General features: G+C 37.9%; 2 pseudogenes; both read left to right on the top strand.

Annotated features, from left to right (window-relative positions):
- LOC124822463 (pectinesterase 2-like) overlaps positions 1–8,066 on the top strand; it is a 39,839-nt pseudogene extending 31,773 nt beyond the window's left edge.
- LOC124836221 (pectinesterase 2 pseudogene) lies at positions 3,370–4,434 on the top strand (annotated as a pseudogene).
- Positions 8,067–21,067: the final 13,001 nt, after the last annotated feature.

Here is a 21,067-nt window from a genome sequence, read left to right as displayed (position 1 = left end):
CTTTAATTTCCAATTTTAATTTAATTTAATTTTCCTTGCAAAAACATTTTTAACCCCCCACTACGTGTTTGACCTAAGTCTCGAACCACATTTCGTCCTTGAGAGACGACCTAGGAGTCACTTCCTAGCACTATATTGCATTCTTTAATCATCTCTATATTGTTTCCTGTATAGATAAGATCATCAACATATATAGAGACAATGAGATGGTACTGACCTTGTGTCTTTGTTGAGAGGGTCGCACCTCACACAAAAGTTGTTTGCAAAATTAATACAGTATAGACTAGCAAGTGACTCCTAGGTCGTCTCTCAAGGACCAAATTGCGGTTCAATCAATAGGTCAAACACGTGGGGGGGTTGAAAGTTGTGAATGCAAATGAACTAAATTCAAACACGAATATAAACACTGATGTAAATACAGAATTAAAATGGTTGGTCATTAAAGCTAACATTACAACTAAATAAAAGAAAACTTGCGTAACTCACTTGAATTGAAATTGTTAAATCAGAAATGCATCTTCCATTAATTAAAGGCAATGCATAGAGCGAGAAGAAAATTTTAAAAGAAACACATCATCCATTTGAAATATAATTGTTAAATCAGAAAACGTAATATTGCAGCTGACAAGCATGAGAAATGAAATTAAATGCGCAAGGTGTGGAAAGCGGCAGTAGACATAAAACATTCAATGCAAAAACTTTAACTAATTTAAAGGAGTGAGAATTAACTTCCGTGTGACAATGAGCATTGAAAGAAATGGTGAATAAGCACAAAATGATTTAAAAGTTAGCAAACATTCATGAATGTATTCAATATGAAAATTGTAACCAAAAGATCAAGCATTTAAAATAATCTGAAAGAAGGCCCTTGGAGCTCATCTCACGTGGACATGGCAGCAGGAGCCCTTCTCCCTAAGCACACGTGTGTTTCTTCCACCATCCAAAACTCTGGACCTGTGACCGAGCTGCTCTCCTCTAGTTCAACGTTTTCAGTTCAGCAAAGTAATGAGCACGTGCACACCGAAGCTGGACATGAACCTCCAAATAAATGCCCCGTGCTCCACCTTTTCTCTAAAATTAAAAAATGCTCCCCTCTCCATTCTCCATCCCGTAACCTTCCATCTCTCAATCTGCACTCATTCCCGTGCACTCCTCTTTTGCTTACATGTTGCACCGTCTCATTCAATGCTTGCCGGACGTGAGCCTTCAACCGTAGCCCTCCATGTGCGTGACCTTCCAATGAGAATATATCCAGCTCTCTCTTGTAGGTGGTGGCTGATGCCTTTTATGAAGAATGAATGCCCTCTTTTTTTTCCGTGCTGCTGGATCCAGGTCCGGGCCGTGGTATCTTCAGGCTGCTGGATGCTTCCACTTTGCTGGGAAAATGAAGATGTGGGCCGTGTTGCTCTCGATTATGTGCTGCCAGCGTGGCTTCTTTGTGCACCTCCTCTATCACCGTGATGAAGCTGGATGGGAGCTGCTACTCAAAAGTGCTGGACTGCTGTGTTGGACGTGAATGAAGCCCCTGGACGCGTGTGCTGCTTGCTCCCGTGTGCTCTTTCATTTTTCTGGCCCGAATTAGCGTGGATCTTCCAATTGAAGCACCTCCTTTTGCTGCTGCCAAGCTGGACCTCTTCAATTGGGTCGTGAGCTTCTCTTTCCGTAACACTACTTCTCTTAACAATGCTAATTCAATAAAACTCTAACATTTCATTTTGGAATTCCTCCTGGCCGTGAGCTTTACTAAGCCAATGTAAAATAATGTGAGTGGTGGCCCCCTCATTCCTTCCAGCTTCACGGACTCACACACTTAATTTTCCAAAGAAAAATTCTCCAATGTGGCAGCTCGCACTTTTTCCTCTTAAAGCACAATTGTGAGATGTGGAGGCCGTGAGTGCCTCCCAAGCTGTTGGATTCCATGTTTAAGAGTGTTGGGAGGTTTTAGCACTGTCCAATGATCAATTCCAGCCACCACAATTACTAAACAACAAGCAAACAATGCAACAGATTAGAAATCACTCAAACAGTAATCACTGGACTGACATATGAGAGTAAAATAAATACTGGGAACAACACAGAACGAATTTGAACAAAGTAAAAACTATAAGTTAAAATAGACATCCAGACGAAACTATGAAAAAAAATTGCATGGAAAACGGATAAGAATTGAACTCAAACGAAGACACACAAGTTGACACAACATTCACGCTGCAGCCAGCGAAAATAAAAATGGCTAAGATGCATTGGCTCAATTGCCATTTCTCATTTAGCTTTCAAATGTCCCAAAAAGTTATCCAAAATTTTCCCGTAATTAATAATGCAAAATAATAAGCTCAGATAATTCAAATTAGTTAAAATAAGAATTTCCGATCAAATTAAGCACAATTAGGAAAAACAGGAAAATACCGGACGTTTAAGCATAATTCCCCGACTAATTCTAGCACATTAAACTAAGTGAAGTGAGGAAAATATTGGTTCATCAGTCTTAATATATAGTGTTGGCTCACTCTTGCTCCTCCTGAATCCTTGATCGATGAAGTATTTATCAATCTTGCTATACCATGCTCGAGGAGCTTGCTTTAGGCCATATAATGCTTTTTTAAGTCTTAGTACTTTGCCTTCATTGCCTTCGTTGATGAAGCCTTGTGGTTGTTCAACATAAATCTCTTCTTCGAGCACCCCATTTAGAAAGGTTGACTTGACATCCATTTGATAAATGTTCTGCAAGAGCTATTAAAACTCTAATTGTATCTAAGCGAGCAACTGGAGCAAATGTCTCATTGTAGTCTATTCCTGGTTGCTGTGAATAGCCTTTGGCAACCAATCTTGCTTTATGCTTTTGTATAGTTGCATCAGGATTGAGCTTTGTTTTATATATCCATTTCACTCCTATGATGTCTTTTCCATGAGGGCAATTTACGAGTTCCCAAGTGTTATTCTTCTCAATCATTTTAATCTCTTCTTCCATAGCATTGAGCCATACTTCTAACTTTGATGCTTCTTCCTAACAATTAGGCTCAATCATGGCTATATTGCAAGTTTCATATATGTCTACCAAAGATCTTACTCTTCTTGGACTAGATTTAGGTGAAGAATCTTGTTGTGGAGGTGGAGAAAGTGTACCTGAATTTTCTGCCTCTTCTTGAGTTTCTTCTTGAGATTGTTGCACTGGAAGTAGAATGTTGCTTTTAACAACTTTTTCTTCTTCCCAATTCCAAGAAGCATTTTCATCAACTTCAACATCTCGACTGATGATGAGTTTTTTGTTTGTAGGTTGTAGACTTGATAGCCTTTTGACTGTGTGCTATATCCCAAAAATATTCCTCGTATAGTCTTGTCTTCAAGCTTGTGCCTCTTTTGATCAGGAACATGTATGTAGCAGATAGATCCAAATACTCGTAGGTGTTTAGATGATGGCTTTCTTCCACTTCAAGCTTCAATAGGAGTCTTGTCTTGGACTGCCTTAGTTGCACATCTGTTTAGAATGTAAACTGCAGTGTAAACTGCTTCAGCCCAAAAAGTGTTAGGCATACTTTTCTCTTTCAGCATTGATCTTGCCATCTCCATAACTGTGCGATTCTTTCTCTCTAACTGTGCGATTCTTCTAGAAATTGCATTATACTTGAATACAACTTTTCCTTTGCTCTTACCATTGTTCATTCCTTTCCTACTATTCTCTTTTGTTTCGTGTTATTCTTGGCATGGCGTTAAACTTTGGTGCAACCAAACCCCAAACCCTCAACCATGTGAGTATTTCTTGACCAATATACTTACCAATACAAACCCATCAAGCAAAAATCTGATTTCTTCGAGCTTTCATTGAAACTTGCTCAAGATCGTGCTCTCAAAGGCCATGCAAATACCCTCTCACTTGGTTCAAGGTGTAGAAACCCTCGCGAAACAGCTGCTTTGGCTAACTGTGTTGAGCTTTATGAACAACCCATTCGTAAACTTAACAAAACATTGGACCCTAACACCAAGTGCTCCCAAGTTGATGCTCAAACATGGCTTAACACAACTCTCACTAACCTCGAGACATGCAAAGCTGAGTTCTACACGATCTTGGGGTTCAAGACTATGTTCTTCCTTTCATGTCCATCAATGTTACCAAGTTACTAAGCAACACTTTGGCACTGAAAAAAGTTCAATTATGAAGAACCGAGTTACAAAGATGGTTTTGCAACATGGGTGAAGCCAGGTGATAGGAAATTGTTGCAAGCTTCTTCTCCAGCTTCTAAAGCCAACGTAGTGGTGGCAAAAGATGGGTTTGGAAAGTACACAACGGTGAGTGCAACCATAAACGCTGCACCGAAGAGTAGCAGCGAAAGGTATGTGGTATATGTGAAGAGTGGAGTATACAATGAACAAGTTGAGATAAAAGCAAAGAATATAATGTTGGTGGGTGATGGTATTGGAAAGACCATAATATGTTAGGAATATGGGTAACAATCCTAACTATCTCCCTCGCTCGCACACTTCAATCAATCTCATACCAAGAAATGGTAATGAATTGAATTTTATTCACATCAAAGAATTAAGAATACAACTGGGAACCCAGGAGCTTAACCTCCTTCACCAGATTTGAAGCGGTCTACAAACTCAAAGGTAAAAACTGTCTAACTGTAACTACAAAAGAGGTCCTTTTTATCGACCTTTTCCCGTCTCCTTAACTGCTCAACAGTTAAGTACTCATCTTTATTTCTCTACTATCTTTCTCCTTTCATAAACCAACCCTCCATGTCCTAACATTACTCCCCCCTTGAGGATCAACCTTGTCCCCAAGGTTGAACTCTGGAAAATGCTCTTGCATTATTATCTTGCCTTCCCAAGTTGCACTATCCGCCCCTCCTGCTTGCCATTGAACTAGAACCGGCTCCCGCTTGTCCTCCCCTTGCTGTTGGATCCTTTTATCCAATACCTTGGTGATAACAGTTGAAAAACTGTTATTTTCATGCTTAAAATTGATACTAAAAGTAACCTTTAACATTTAGAAGCTAGCTTGAAATCTTGTTTTTGATCATATTTTTAGAAATAAGAGAGCTGGACAGGTTTATGCTTGATTTCAGTGTTTTATGCAGGTTTTAAGGTGAATTTGGTGAAAGAAGTGAAGAAGGATAGAGAGGGAATAAGAAAAGACATAAAAAAGTGCAAAAGGAGAAGTCGCAACTACCGCTCAGTGGTAGTTTACCGCTGAGCGGCACTCAGGAACTCACGTTGGATCCGTTGAGGGGTGAAAAGGCCACTGAGGGGAAAGAATCAACTCACGCACTTACCGCTGAGCGGTACTCTTTTGGGCTTAGGCCCACTTTTCTGTAATTTTACGAATAGTATATAAGCTTTAGGTGTTCCTAGGGTTTGTATCTTTGGCTGGAGACGAAGCAAACACTCTCTTTTCCACCCCTTGGAGGAAGATCTTGGATGCTGAGGATACCTACTCATCCTTCTAGGGTTTTATCTTTCATTCTTTCATTATTGTTCATCTAGTTTCACCATGAATATGGTGAACTAAACCTTGTATTGTTGTTGGGGAATCAATGTAGTCTTGTGAAACTCTCATATATGGAATTTGTGTTTTAACATCTTATTTTAAGATACATGCTTTCTTTCATCATTAGTTAGGGTTTTTCCTCTTTGCTTAAAGCTTGCATTGTTTAACTCATTCAGTGCCATGATTATTGATTTTGTCGATATGGGAACGTACGGGGAATTCTAGATCTGGGGAAATTCTCCCAATAGCATATTGCCTAGACATAGGAATATGAGGGTTGGTTGCCGTTAAGCTTCTGCACTTTAGAATTAATTATTAGGGATGCTAGGAATTGTATGAACTAGTAATTAAGGATAGGCCTTCTTGCAAGGTGATTTAGAGAGTGGCATTAGCAATTGATGAAAAGAATGATGAATTCCTAAAAGTATATGAGAGTGGATAATATGAAATTGATAACCCTAACAACATACTCATCCATCTAATTCATTAAAGTGTTTGTATTCCTCTTTTTCATTGATCAAATTCATGCATACATGTTTAATTATTGTCTTATGCATTTAAAACCTAAAATCAATTGTTCACAAGTCTTAAATAATCAACAAATCATATAACTAACTAGGCCGTGAGTCCTTTGGGAGAACGATACTTGGTCTTACCGAGTTTATTACTTGATACAATTCGGTCACACTTGCCGAGGGTTAAACGAGTTTTTGGCGCCGTTTTTCGGTGTTCATAAATTTGTCATCACTTGGTTGGCCAGCAAGATGGCCCCTCCATCTGCAAATCCGCTGGCCGAAAAAGCCGATAGCTTCATTCGTTGTGGCTCCGCTTCGACCTCCTCCTCTTCATCTTCCGCTAATAACACTACCCGTAAACTCCTCTCAGGGAATTGGCGCCCAGGGCTGAAGGCCCCCCCACATCTAAAACACCTCCCTTCTTCCCTTCGTTTTAGAAATTCTAGGTAGGGAAGGTTTCGCGACTTCCTTCCTCTACTATAATTTCCCACGGGGCTTCCTCCTCTCGCTGAATTACTTTCGGCCGCGCTGTCTCGTCTCACTGATCTGACGGTCTCGGTTAGGGTCGTTCTTCCCAGATTTCTCCTCGGCGGTTCAGTTCTTACCACCACCGCTCCTACTCCTGTCGTTCGCCTCGATGAGTGGGAATTTTTGGATGCCGTCCAACCCATCAAACTTAGCCCGCGTAGAGCCTCTTCGACGTCTCGCTCCAGTTTCATCGCCGCCATCAAATTTCGTGGGTCGTGCGGTGTAACCTGGCATCGCAATTCCTCTCGTAGGCCCGCCAGAAAGTATCCCAACAACTGGTCGTCTGAAAACGCCTTCGTTTGTCCGGTCAGTGCTTCAAATTCTCTCACGTATTCTTCCACATGGTGGCTGTTTGCTTGATTGCCGTCATCCTCTTAAAAATGCCGCCACAATAGCGACTCTTGAACCTAATCAACAACGCTTCCTTGAGTCCTTCCCACGATCAGTCGCTCGCCTTTTCCTTCCAAAACTTAAACCAATAACCAACGCTTCCCTCCATGCTAATATGGGCCAGGTCGATCTTCTCAGCCTCCGCCACCTTCTGTATCTCAAAGAATTTTTTGGCCTTGTAAATCCAGGTCAAAGGATCTGGTCCTTCAAAAGTGAGTAACTCCACCCTTTGCTTGCAATTGGGTTGGTTCACTGAACGCTCCCCATCTCTTTCTCCTTCTGTGTCGTCGCGCCGACCACCCCCATTATCATTGACTGAACCATGGTTCCCGTCAGAGCTCTCCCCGTTTTTCTTAGTTCGCACACCCATCAATCGTAACAGTTCTCGGATGTCTTTACGCATCGTGATCGAGTCTTGTCGGTTTGCCGCTGACTCCGCCTTCAATCCGTCTACGGCCATTTCCAGATGTTCCATTCGTCCTTCAACTATGTTCATTCTTCCCTCCATCGTTCTCGCTCTCCCCCAAATAGATCGGCAAGTTGGACCACTTTGTTAGGAATCTGGGTAAGAATCCTAACTATCTCCCTCACTCGCACACTTCAATAAATCTCACAACAAGAAATGGTAATGAATTGAATTTTATTCACATCAAAGAATTAAGAATACAATTGGTCCATGTGTTGTGTTCTAAAATTGTAACATCTTTGCAAGAAATCCTCCCAACAAAGTGAACACCATCACCGCTCAAGGTCAAACTGATCCAAACCAAAACACTGGAATTTTCATTCACAATTCTAGAGTCACAGCTTCTTCAGACTTGAAAGCAGTCCAGAACTCTGTTAAGACTTATCTGGGAAGGCCATGGAAGCAATATTCTAGAACAGTTTTCCTGAAGACTTATATTGATGGTTTGATCAATCCAACAGGTTGGTTAGAATGGAGTGGTGACTTTGCATTGAACACATTATATTATGGAGAGTACATGAACACTGGTCTAGGTTCTTCTACAACTTGAAGAGTTAAATGGAAAGGTTATCGTGTGATAACTATAGCTTCTGAGGCTTCCAAGTTCGCTGTTGCTAATTTCATTGTAGGAAACACATGGTTACCTTCCACCAAAGTTCCTTTTACCTCTTCGCTATAAACAAGCACTGTTTGTCATATGTTGATTTGTTTGATTGGTTTCATTTCTTTCATTTGTTGTGATTGTCATATAAAATTGCCCTAGCTTGTTGTTGATACAATTGAAGACTATATTCAATTGATATATAGATTTCTATTTTGGAAGATTGTAATTTGTACTTAGAGATGTTCCTCAATTGTAAGAATTTTCCTTTTCAATAGCACATTTATATGAAGTTAAACTTTCTTTTTGGATCAACATATATTATTAAATTATTATAAATATATTTAAATATGTAATTAGATTATAACTTCACTTAACTCATTGATATTATTATACTATATTAATATTTATGAAATAGTTGTTTTAGTTGAGTTATTAGTTTTCTTTTATTAATACTTGTATCTATATACTATAAGGGTTGAGTTGTACCAGATCCTGTAATAAATCGTTCATTTTTCTCCATCTGTTATTTTCTTCTTATTTATAAATTTATCGTTTAATAAGTTAATTGATACGCTGTTGTTGAAGCTATGAAATTTATACTATCGTTTAATAAGTTAATTGATACGCTGTCGTTGAAGCTATCAAAGTACCCCTAAGTCGTCTCCCAATGAATACGAAATTGCTTTTCAATATTTGACTCTTATGAATGCTCAAGAATAAAAGTGATGTTTAGAGAATGTTTGAAGAACAATAAGAAACTTAAAAACAATTATGATGAAATAGGCTAATTCTAATGCTTTTCCAAGATAGATTTATCATCGGTTATCCATAGATCATTGTTCAAGTGATTATTCAAGTTTCAAATTAATTAAAGTACATTCTTAATTAATTTGAGGGCGATCATGCAATTAACCAAAGTAGATTTTCAATCAAATGAAAGACCTTTCAAGATTATTCACAACGAATTCAACCAAAGTACATTCTCAATCAAATTCTATTGTATTTAATCATGTACCTATTCTTAAATCTCCTAACCAAATTAAAAGCTAATTAATCAAAGTAAAATTTTAATTAATTATAGTTGAAATTATTACCACCAATCAAAGTACATTCTCAATCAAAAACCCGTTTAATCATATGAAAGTTCCTAAATTCAATCAAAGTAGATTCTCAATCAAACCTATAAACCCTTGAACTCATGATTAACATGCATGTAGATTCAAACACCTTATAATGCAAAAGTCATTGCTTTTAATATGATTTGGAGATGAAAGACATAGAAAGACAACTCAAATCAATAATCAAAAGAAATAATTGCATTAATTAAACTTAACCTCAGAATCCATAATGAAATTACAGTGGAATAGCCCTATAAGCTTTGCCCTCCATGGATGGAGTAGAATACATGGCACAATAAAAGTGAGAGGAGTGGTGGATGAATGCTTCTAGTGGAGGAGTTTGAGAATGAATGAGTTGTGCCTTCCTTGGGTCTCTTTATATAGGCTTGATTAGGCTTGGACTTTGAATCTTCTGTTGATAAGATCTTTTATCTTATATGTAATATCTTTCAAATATTCAATAGATTTAATCAATTTTTGAGAATATTTGATAATATCTTTTATAGATTCAAAAAGATTTGGCAAATATTATCTTTTGATTTGTATTGATATAGTTAAATAAGGTAATTATTTAACAATATCAAATAAAATATCTTAAGATATATTTTCTCCATATTATCTTTTAAAATAAACTTGCCCAAAATTACATTTCAATCCTTTTTATTTTATTCAAAATTACATAGAAGTCCAAAAATTTCCTCAAAATTGCAGTTCAGCCTTTTCTTTCTTTTTAGAATTGCAATTCAAACTTTAATTCCAGTTGCATCAATGATAATGATTGAATTTACCACTATTTATAATTCTATTTTGATTCTAAAATAACCCTTTTTGACTTTGAAGCTTGCTTAAACTCTGGTTTTAGTTGAATTTGGTAAATAAGTGAAGAGAGGTTATACTTTAGAGGCCCTCAGTGTCAGAAGTCTCGCAAGGGTGTCTGGTTGCCCCCATTTGGGGTGCTGAGCACCACTCACTTCATAAGCACGCCTAGGTGCCCCCTCTAGGGGCGTTGAGCGCCAACCGACCTTCTCGCGTTGAGGGCCAGTCTCTTCGCAGTCACGCCTGAGCACCATTAGCTAGGGAGTTGAGCGCTAGCGATGTTGGCGCATGATCCAATGTTGATCTATTTAAAGGCTTCTACACTCTAGGGTTCACATCTTTTGGCAGTTGAAGCAAGGAAACACTATTTTTGACCCTTTGGAGGGAGATTGGGCATGCAAGAGCTTTCCTTCTCACTTTCTACGGTTTCCATTCATTCATTCATCCATTGTAAGCCAAGGTTCTCCATGACAGTGGAGAACTAAACTCATTTTTGGTTGGGGATGATGTAACCTCTAAACTTTCATGTATTTTATGCTTCTTTCATTAAATGTTAGTGATTTTCTCCTATTCTTAATGCTTGTTATGTTTTGGCCACTCATGACTTGATGTTTGATTTATTTGAGTATTGGGAAATATCTTATGAATCATTATTTAGAGGATTTCACCCAAAGGGAATATTTCCTAGGGATAATGATAAGACGTTTGGTTGTCTTAAGCTTCTTTTTTTAATGCGGAATTGATTGTTAGGGTTTTCAAGGGATTATTGTCTAATGATCAAGACTAGGCTTTTTACGCCGAGACATCGGGTTCTAAGTAATTTATAAAGTGACATTAACATTCCAATGAAGAAGATGGATTCTAATATGCATGAAAGGGAAGTAGGTGAAATCTAACACCAACAACATCATCATCTCATATTATCAACTTCATCCATTCATTCTTGTGTTAAACCTTAATTGATCAATTTGCATTCATATTTACTTTTGTTGCATTTGCATTTAAACACCAACAAAATAGCTTTTGAGTCTTAATTAATTAAGGTATTCCACAATTGTTAAGTAAACACAAGTCTCTTGGGAAACGATACTTGGTCTTACCATTTTATATTACTTGATACGATTTGGTACACTTGCCAATGAGTTAACAAGTTTTTGGCATGGTTGCCGCGGACTCGTGGTCATAATATAGTTTTGTTTGATTCTTAATTTGTTTGGACTTTTTCTTTATTTTTACTGTTTTTAATTTTTATTTGTTTGGGCTAATTTGGTGCTCTAGTGTGGTGTTCTATAGTGTATGCAGGACAAGGTTCGTACAAGGAGCACAAAACTATCTAAACCTCTTCTTACAGGTATGGAAAATAGTAGTAGAAGAAGAAGGAAGAAAAGGATTTGTAGAGTACTTTTTCCTTCTCCTGAAACTATTCAACAACCTTTCACATTATTTGACCAGGAGATAGAAAATATGGCTGATAATCAGAATGGTAGATGTACCTTGGCAGATTATGCAACCGTCACAGGTCCTCTTCATTTTAATAACATTGCAAGGCCAAGGGTTAATGACGCAAGCATGGGGATGAAGCCTGCTCTCATTCACTTGGTGTAGAGTAATCAATTTAATGGCTTAGCCCATGAAAATCCATATGAACATCTGACATCTTTCAATGAAATATGCAATACAGTGAAGATTAATGGTATGCGAGATGTAGTTATCAAACTTAGCTTGTTTCCTTTCTCTTTGGGAGGCAATGCTAAGATGTGGCTAAATTCATTCCTAGAGAATAGTTTCATTGAATGGGAAGATGTGGTGGCTAAGTTTCTGAACAAGTACTTCCCTTAGTCCAAGATAAACAAACGGAAGTAGGAAATCTCTTCTTTCTAGCAGGGCATGGACGAAACCCTAGGTCAAGCATGGGATAAATTCAAAGGCTTATGGCCAAAAACTCCTACTCATGGATTTGATGAACCTACAGTAGTCATTCATTTTCATGGAGGATTAAAATAAAAAACTAAATTGATGTTGGATGCCTAAATTGGAGGTAACATCAAGTGCAAAAATCCAGATGAAGCTTATGAGTTGATAGAGAATATGACTGCTAATGATAATGAGATGCATAATGAAAGAGGTCAATTCCAACAAAAAGGAGTTCTTTAGTTGCAATCTCAAAATGCTCTATTGGCTCAAAATAAGATAATGACTCAGCAACTTGAGGCCTTGATGAAGAAGCTCTCTCAACTTCCTAAAGAGCTTCAAAATTTTTCTTAAGCTCAACATGAACCTTATGAGCTATGTGGTGGAGATCATATCAATGGACAATGTTCTATGCAAGCCAATACCCAAGAAGAAGTCAATTTTATGGGTAATCAGGACCGCCAAGGTAACTACAACCAAGGGTGGAAACCTCACCCAAGCGTGGGTGAAGGGCAAGCTGGAAAATTCAATAGACCACCACAACAACAATGGCAATGATAACGGTTGAAATACCGTTATTTTTATACTTAATTTTGATATTAAAAACACCCTTTATGACTTAGAAACTAGCTTGAAATCATGCTTTTGCTTAAGTTGTGAGAATAAGAGAGTTGAAGGTGGTATTATTGGTTTTATGCTTGGTTTTCCTTGTTTTGACAAGAATTAAGATGAATTGGATGAAGAAGTTGAAGTAGCAAGGAGTTGGAGTCAGGAAAGGTGGGAAAAGTAGCACATAGAAGAATCGTAGATAGCGTTGAGCGTCATTTTGGGGCGCTAACCGCCAATTTAGAGGTGTAATCACTGTTTCACGCTTGGGCGCCACTGATGAGTCACAGTTCTTCATTATACACTTAGCTTTTCACACCATATTTTGTTAGTGAATTGTGTTTAATTCTCCATTTTTATCTCCTTTTCACTGTTTGGGCTTAAATTCAAGACTAATTCTTATTTTAATTAATTTGAATTATTTGGGCTTAATTATTTCAATTATAAATTGCAGGACAATCACTTTTGAAAGTCGAGAAAAGGTTTGAACGTAATGCACATAGTCATACGGTCTGACACTGCCAGAACTGAACGGTTAGGGTCTCAGCAGCAGTGTTGGATGCACATTCTGGGACTTCAAGAGGATGGGAACGTCAATAGTGTAGCATTTTGGAAGGTCATTGGTCAACCTTTAGGACTTTGGGCCCAATTTTTAAGACAAGCCCATTAGGAGGGCATTTTTGGTCTTTTGGTTATATAAAAAGCCTAAAAGCATAATTCTCTAGGGGCTAGCAGCCACCACTACGCACCTGTTCTTGGGGAGTTTGAGGCTGCATCCATGGGTTAGGAGGAGAGCTCCAAGAGGTTCCTTTTCGTTGTTTTCTTACTTGAACCGATAAAACGTTTATATTTTCTTCATATTGGGATGCACACAGTTACTCATTAATTTATTTTCACCGTTCATCGCTCGTTCATCTTGTTCACTGTTCATCGTCACCTTCCTACATTTCTGGTTTGCGATTCTATTGTTCACATTGCATTTCCAATGCTGTTTGATTCTCAGTTTGCGTTGGATGGTGCGTTTACTGTTGCGAATTATTTTAATCCCATTCGGTGTATTTTCATTAATGTTTAGAATAGTTTTCGGCTTATCTGTGCATTTCGAAGTTAAAGTTTTGTTTCTGTCGCACCGCGTTCAAAGTTGAATTTTGCTGCATTTGATACCGATCGGTTACATCTTTAGACCGTTTGGTTATGTAAGTGTTTGTCTATTTACTATCGTTCGGTTGATTCTTTATTTTCTGGTTTAGTTTTGGTCTTGGTTCCTTTAGCTTGATGACTGAATGCTCTTGTACCGTTCGGTCGAAGTTCTTACTGTAGACCATTCGGTTTGTTCTGGTCATTGTTGATGCATACGTTCGGCTGCCTTCTTTGTTGCTCAGTTTCAATTGGTTGCTTATTTCCCGTTCGGTTATTCTTGAAGTTTTAACTTGTTTCCATTTTACTGCTTAATTACCATTTAGTTGTTTTCTGTATGCGTTCGTTTCTTTTGTTAATAGTACTGTTCGACTTATGCGTGTTGGTTTTCCCACTTCATTTTATTAGCTTGCTTTGAACCATTCGGTGCTCACACTTTATTCTTATTACCGCTTGGTCAAGAACTTTCGGTTTACACTTTTCCTATGCTTTTCCGCTCTTGCACTGTTAAGCTTTAATTACTGCATGCCGCTCGGTTTTACCTTTACACTGTTCGGTCTCTAACATGCTTCATTGTTAGAGACCGTTTGACTTTTTCTAGTTTAGTTTTCAATCTCATTTTCCATTGCCTGTTGTCTTCATACTGTTCGGTCACCTAATACCGTTCGTCCTTTTCCTTAGCTGTTTAAGTTGCTTTTACCATTCGGTTTCCAAATTTCATGCATTTCCATTTCCTTTCTTTAGGGACCGTTCAGTCTCAACTTTACAACCGTTCGGTCTCACTTTAAGACCGTTCGGTCTTCATGCTTTTCACTTATCTTTCAGCGTTTTTAATTAAGTCTCTTGTGTTTAATTTCATGTTTTAGTTTAGTTCATTTCTAGTCACTAAAACACTTTCACCAAAACCCCCCCACTACGTGTTTGTCTTGATTCTCGAACCACATTTGGTCCTTGAGAGACGACCTAGGAGTCACTTCCTAGCACTGTACTGCATTTTTAATGCACAAAAAATTTGATGGGCTGCGACAGTCACATCAGCCACTGCTGAGTCTGGTGCTGCAACCATTGTTTCATGCCTGAGCACCATCGCTGAGCGTCACTTGAGTGCTGCAACCATTGTTTCACGCCTGAGCGCCACCGCTGAGCGTTAGTTGAGTGCCGCAGCTACCGCTGAGCACCATAAGTAGGGCGTTAAGTGCCAATCTCGTGGGCTTCGACTTTTTCTGCCCTCTATTTAAGGTTTTGAACGACTTAGAGTTCATATCTTTGGACAGAAGGAGGTGCAAAAACACTCTTTTCACCTCTTGGAGGCGGATTTTGGATGCAGAAGGTTTGATCTTCTACTTTTAGGGTTTTATCTTTCATTCTTTTCCATATTTTCATCTAGTTTCACCATGCCTATGGTGAACTAAACCTTCATTGTTGTTGGGGAAACGATGTACTCCTTTGAAACTCTCATGTACTCTAGTTGCAAATGCTTTACTTCATTAATTGTTAAGGTTTTTCCTCTACACTTTATGCATGCTTTGTTTAACTCATTCAATTGCATGATTATTGATTTTGTCAATATGGACACATATGGGAAAATCTAGAACTGTGGAAATTATCCCAAAAGCAATATTACCTAGATATAAGGATAGGAGGGTTGGTTGCCTTTAAGCTTCTGTGCGAATGTAATGCATAACTAATTGCTAGGGATACAAGACATTGTGAACTAGTAATTAAGAGTAGGCTTTCTTCACCGAGACATCGAGTTTAAGGTAAATTAGAAAGTGACTTTAACATTAATGAAGAAGATGAATTCATAATTACATGAGAGTGGATAGGATAAGTCGGAAACCCCAACAACATAATCATTTCGTATTTTATACATTAATCACCTGTGCATTCTTCAAGTCAATTGATCAACACTTGCATTCATATTTATTTTCTGCATTATAAACACTATGATTTTGTTTACAAGTCTTAATTAATCAAGAAACCACATGAATGTATAGGCTGTGAGTCTCTTGGGAAACGATACTTGGTCTTACCATTTATTATTACTTGATACGGTTCGGTACACTTGCTAGAGTGTTAACAAGTTTTTGGCGCTGTTGCCGGGGACTCGTGGTTTAACTATTCTATTTGTGTGATTATTGATTAGCTTCGACTTGATTTTTTTATTATTATAAAAGTGCTTTCTAGGGTTTTATTTTGTTGTGTATGCAAGGTATAATTTGGACTAGAAGCAGGAAAACATTGGAACCTCTTCTTGAAGGATTGGACGAGAGTAAACGGAGAAGGAGAATCCGAACATCTAGAGAATTATTTCCGTCTTCGGAGACACTTTTACAACCCTCACCACAAAGATCTGACCATAGTACTGAAGAGATGGCTGGAGAAAATAATGGAAGACGCACTCTGGCGGATTACACCATTGTTGTTGGCCCTCATCACTTTAACAACATTGTTAGGCCAATGGTCAATGCTACAAATATGGAGATGAAACCGACGTTGATACAATTGGTGAAGAGCAACCAATTTAATGGACTGTCTCATGAAAGTCCATATGAACATCTGACAACATTCAACGAGATTTGCAACACTATAAAGATCAATGGTGTGCCGGATGACGCTATAAAGCTTAGTTTGTTTCCTTTCTCATTGGGAGGCAATGCTAAGCTATGGTTGAATTCTTTCCTGCAGGAGAGCTTTACTGAATGGGCAGCTCTGGTTTCAAAGTTTCTGAACAAGTACTTCCCACAATAAAAAATCAACAAGGGTAAGGAAGAACTTTCTTCTTTCAGGCAAGGTATGGAGGAGACGTTAGGTCAAGCATGGGATAGATACAAAAATTTACTGAGGAAGACACCCACGCATGGCTTTGATGAAGCAACTTTGGTCATTCTTTTCCTTGGAGGTCTTGGTTCACACACCAAATTGATGCTAGATGCCTCAGCTAGAGGTAATATTAAGTGTAAGACTCTAGAGGAACCTTTTGAATTGATTGACAACATGCCTACTAATGATAACGAGATGCATAATGAAAGAGGAGCTCCACCTCAACAGAAGGGAGTTCTACAATTGCAATCTCAGGATGCCTGGCTTACACAAAATAAAATTATAACTCAACAGTTGGATAATTTGACAAAGACACCCGCTTAGTTGCCAAAGGAGCTGAAGAACGTTTCAAAGGTTCAACAACTCTATGAATTATGTGGTGGTGATCATATCAATGGTCAATGTGCTTTCCCAATAGAGACCCAAGAAGATGTCAATTATATGGGCAATCAATTCCAATACCGCCAAGGAAACTTCAACCAAGGGTGGAAACCTCACCCAAGCATGGGTCAAGGTCAAAATGGACAAGCTGGACAAGCAGCACAATTTAATAGACCACATAAGCAACCATCACTATGGCAACAAGTATCTACACTAAATGAGAGATCAACAAAGCTAGAAGACACTCTTCGATAATTTATGTAGGTGACTATCTCCAACCACAAGAGCACTGAAGCTGCTATAAGAAATTTGGATATGCAAGTTGGCCAATTGGCCAAAAAGATGGAAGACAAAGCGGAAAAGAAATTTGGGGCTAACACTGAGGTTAACCCTAAGGAAGAGTGTAAAGCTATTGTGAGCATAGATGATGAGAGGGTGGAAGAGAAAAAAGAAAGATTTGAGTTAGAAAAGAGAGAAGAAAGAGAAGAGAGAATTTGTGAGGTTGAGACGAAAGAGAAAGAAAAGAAGAGGGGAGAGAAAAATTGTGAAAAAATTGAAAAAGTTCTTCCTTATCCTAAGGGGCGTGAAAAGATAGAAAGAAACACAATATGAGCATTTTAAGGAGATCTTCAGGCAATTGGAGATCACTATACCTTTGACCAAAGCACTGCAACAAATTTCTGCTTATGCAAAGCAGATGAAGCAATTCCTCACAAAAAAGAGATATATAGATGATGAGGTTATGGATGAACAGGGAGATTGTAGTGTTATTTTGGAGAAACCACTTTCTCCAAAAGTGAGAGATCCAGGAAGTTTTACTATTCCTTGCATTATAGGGAAGGTGAATATAAGGAAAACCTTAATTGATTTAGGGTCAAGCATTAATTTGATGCCCTTATCTATGCTTGAAAGGATTGGTGATCTCGAAGTCAAGCCAACAAAGATGACTTTGCTTATGGCGGATGGATCTTCCAAGAAACCCTATGGTGTAGCAGAAGATGTTGTGGTTTGTATAGAGAAGCTTAAATTCCTTGTGGATTTTGTGGTGATGGAGATGGAGGAAGATGAGAAGATCCCAATTATTCTTGGAAGACTGTTTATGAAAACGACAAAAGTAATCATCAATGTGGATGATGGGATGATAATGCTTCAAGACCGTGAGGAAAAGGTGATCTTTAGTGTCTTCAAAGCTGAGCAGCAGATTCAAGAGAAGAAGACTAATCATAAAGCTGCATGTAAGGATGCACCAGTGATTAGCTCTAAAGCTGTCAAGCCGGTCATTGATAACAGTTGAAAAACTGTTATTTTCATGCTTAAAATTGACACAAAAAGCAACCTTTACACTTAGAAACTAGCTTGAAATCATGCTTTTATCCATATTTTGAGAAATAAGAGAGCTGGACAGGTTTATGCTTGATTTCAGTGTTTTTGTGCAGGTTTTAAGGTGAATTTAGTGAAAGAAGTGAAGAAGGAGAGAGATGGAATCAGAAAAGTCAACCAGAAACCAGAAAAGTCAACCAGTCAACCAGAAAAGTCAACCAGTCAACCAAAAAGTCAATCAGTCAATCAGAATACGGAAAAAGTCAACCATACGAGTTTTGGGCCAGTTTTCTGCGATTTTATGATCTGTTTGGGCTTGGACCCGTTTTCTATTATTTTTATGTCCTATTTAAAGACCTAGATGTCTTAGGGTTTGGTATCTTTGGCAGAAACAAAGCAAACACTCTCTCTTCCACCCGTTTGAAGGAGGATCTTGGATGCTCAGGCTACCTCTTCACCTTTCTAGGGTTTTATCTTTCATTCTTTCATTATTGTTCATCTAGGTTCACCATGAATATGGTGAACTAAACCTTGTATGTTTGTTGGGGAATCAATGTAATCTTTTGAAGCTCTCATATATGGAATTTGTGCTTGCATCTTAATCTAAGATTTATGCTTTCCTTCATCATTAGTTAGGGTTTTTCCTCTTTGCCTAATGCTTGCTTTGTTTAACTCATTCAATGCATGATTATTGATTTTGTCGATACGGGAACGTACGGGGAAGTCTAGATCCGAGGAATTACTCCCAATATTATATTGGTTGTCGTTAAGCTCCTGTGCTAAGAGAACTAATTATTAGGAATGCTAGGAATCGTATGAACTCGTAATTAGGGATAGGCCTTCTTGACAAGGTAATTTAGAGAGTGGTATTAACAATGATGATTTGAATGTTGAATTCCTAAAATATATGAGAGTGGATAAGATGAAATTGACCCCCAACAACATATTCATATATATATTTCATTGAAAGTGCTTGTCTTTTGCTTTTGCCATTGATCAAAATCTCATGCATACATGTTTATTTTCTGTTTTGCATATTAAACTTCAAATATTTCGTTCTTAAGTCTTAGCTAATCAACGAACCACACAACTAAACTAGGCCGTGAGTCCTTTGGGAGAACGATACTTGGTCTTACCGAGTTTATTACTTGAAACGATTCGGTCATACTTGCCGATTGTTCAACAAGTTTGTGACATCATATTTTGGTGATCATAAATTTGTCCATCAGTCATCAAAAGTAAAAACATTTTCTTGTCACAGGTTAGGGAAGAAGAAAAAGATGATAAAGGAAGGGTGGTTCATGATGACTTATTGGATGCACAATTCAAACTTGGCACAAGTATAAGATTCAAGAACAAGTTGTAGGTTGTGGAAGATTGTAAAGAGAATGTGATAACAGTTGAAAAACTGTTATTTTCATGCTTAAAGTTGATACTAAAAGCAACCTTTAGACTTAGAAACTAGCTTGAAATCATGCCTTTTGTTTATATTTTCAGAAATAAGAGAGCTGGACAGGTTTATGCTTGATTTAAGTGTTTTTGTGCAGGTTTTGAGGTGAATTTGGTGAAAGAAGTGAAGAATAAGAGAGAGGACATTAGAAAAGACAAGAAAGAGTGCAAAAAGGAGAAGTCGAAGGCACCGCTCAGCGGCAAACTACCGCTGAGCGGCACTCAAGAGGTGGCGTTGGAACCGCTGAGGGGCAAATGGCCGCTGAGGGGAAGAAAGAAGACGCGTAACCACCGCTGAGCGGTAAATGGCGCTGAGCGGCACTTTTTGGGCTTGGGCTTTTGTAATCTTTTGTAACTCTAGATTAGTATATAAGGGCTTGCACGTCCTTTAGTTAGGGATCTTTGGCAGAAACGAGGCAAACACTCTCTCTTTCACCCCTTTGAAGGAGGATCTTGGATGCTCAGGCTACCTCTTCACCTTTATTGGGTTTATTCTTTCATACTTTCATTGTAATTCATCTAGGTTCACCATGAATATGGTGAACTAAACTTTGTATGTTTGTTGGGGAATAAAAGTAATCTCTTGAAGCTCTCATATATGGATTTGTTGAGTACATCTTTGAATTAAGACATATGCTTTCTTTCATCATTAGTTAGGGTTTTTCCTCTTTGCTCAATGCTTGCATTGTTTAACTCATTCTAATGCATGATTATTGGTTTTGTTGATACGGACACGTACGGGGAAATCTAGATCCGGGGAATTTCTCCCAATATTATACTGACAATATTATATTGGTTGCCTTTAAGCTCCTGCACTCATGAACTAATCATTAGGAATGCTAGGAATTGTATGAACTATTTGATTAGGGAGAAGCCATCTAGAATGGTACATTAGAGAGTGGCATTAACAATGATGATTTGAATGTTGAATTCCTAAAATATATGAGAGTGGATGAGATGAAATTGACCCCCAACAACATATTCATTCATATATTTCCTTGAAAGTGTTTATCTTTTGTCTTTGTCATTGATCAATTCATGCATACATATTTAATTTTCATCTTTGCATATTAAACTTCAATTATTGTGTTCTTAAGTCTTAGCTAATCAACAAATCACATAACTAAACTAGGCCGTGAGTCCTTTGGGAGAACGATACTTGGTCTTACCAAGTTTATTACTTGAAACGATTCGGTCATACTTGCCGATTGTGAAACAAGTTTGTGACATCATATTTTGGTGCTTACAAATTTGTCCATCAAGTTTTTGGCGCCGTTGCCGGGGATTCGTGGTTTAACTGGTTAATTTGTGTGATTATTGATTATCTTTGACTTATTTTTTTATTTTATTTTAAATTTCGAATTTTTATTTTATTTTTCTGTTTATATTTTTCAGTTTGTATTTTATTTGATTTTATTTTATTTTTTTTTCTGTTTTCTGTTTTTCTGTTTTCTGTTTTTATTTTCTGTTTTTTTATTTTTCGGTTTTTTATTTGATTTTATTTTTATCTTTTTA

The sequence above is a fragment of the Vigna umbellata genome, chromosome 7 (assembly GCF_029865625.1).
Source record: "Vigna umbellata cultivar VRB3 chromosome 7, Vumbellata_1.0, whole genome shotgun sequence".
NCBI lineage: Eukaryota > Viridiplantae > Streptophyta > Magnoliopsida > Fabales > Fabaceae > Vigna > Vigna umbellata.
Note: the sequence above shows the minus strand (reverse complement) of the source record. Positions and strands in the feature narration are given on the sequence as shown.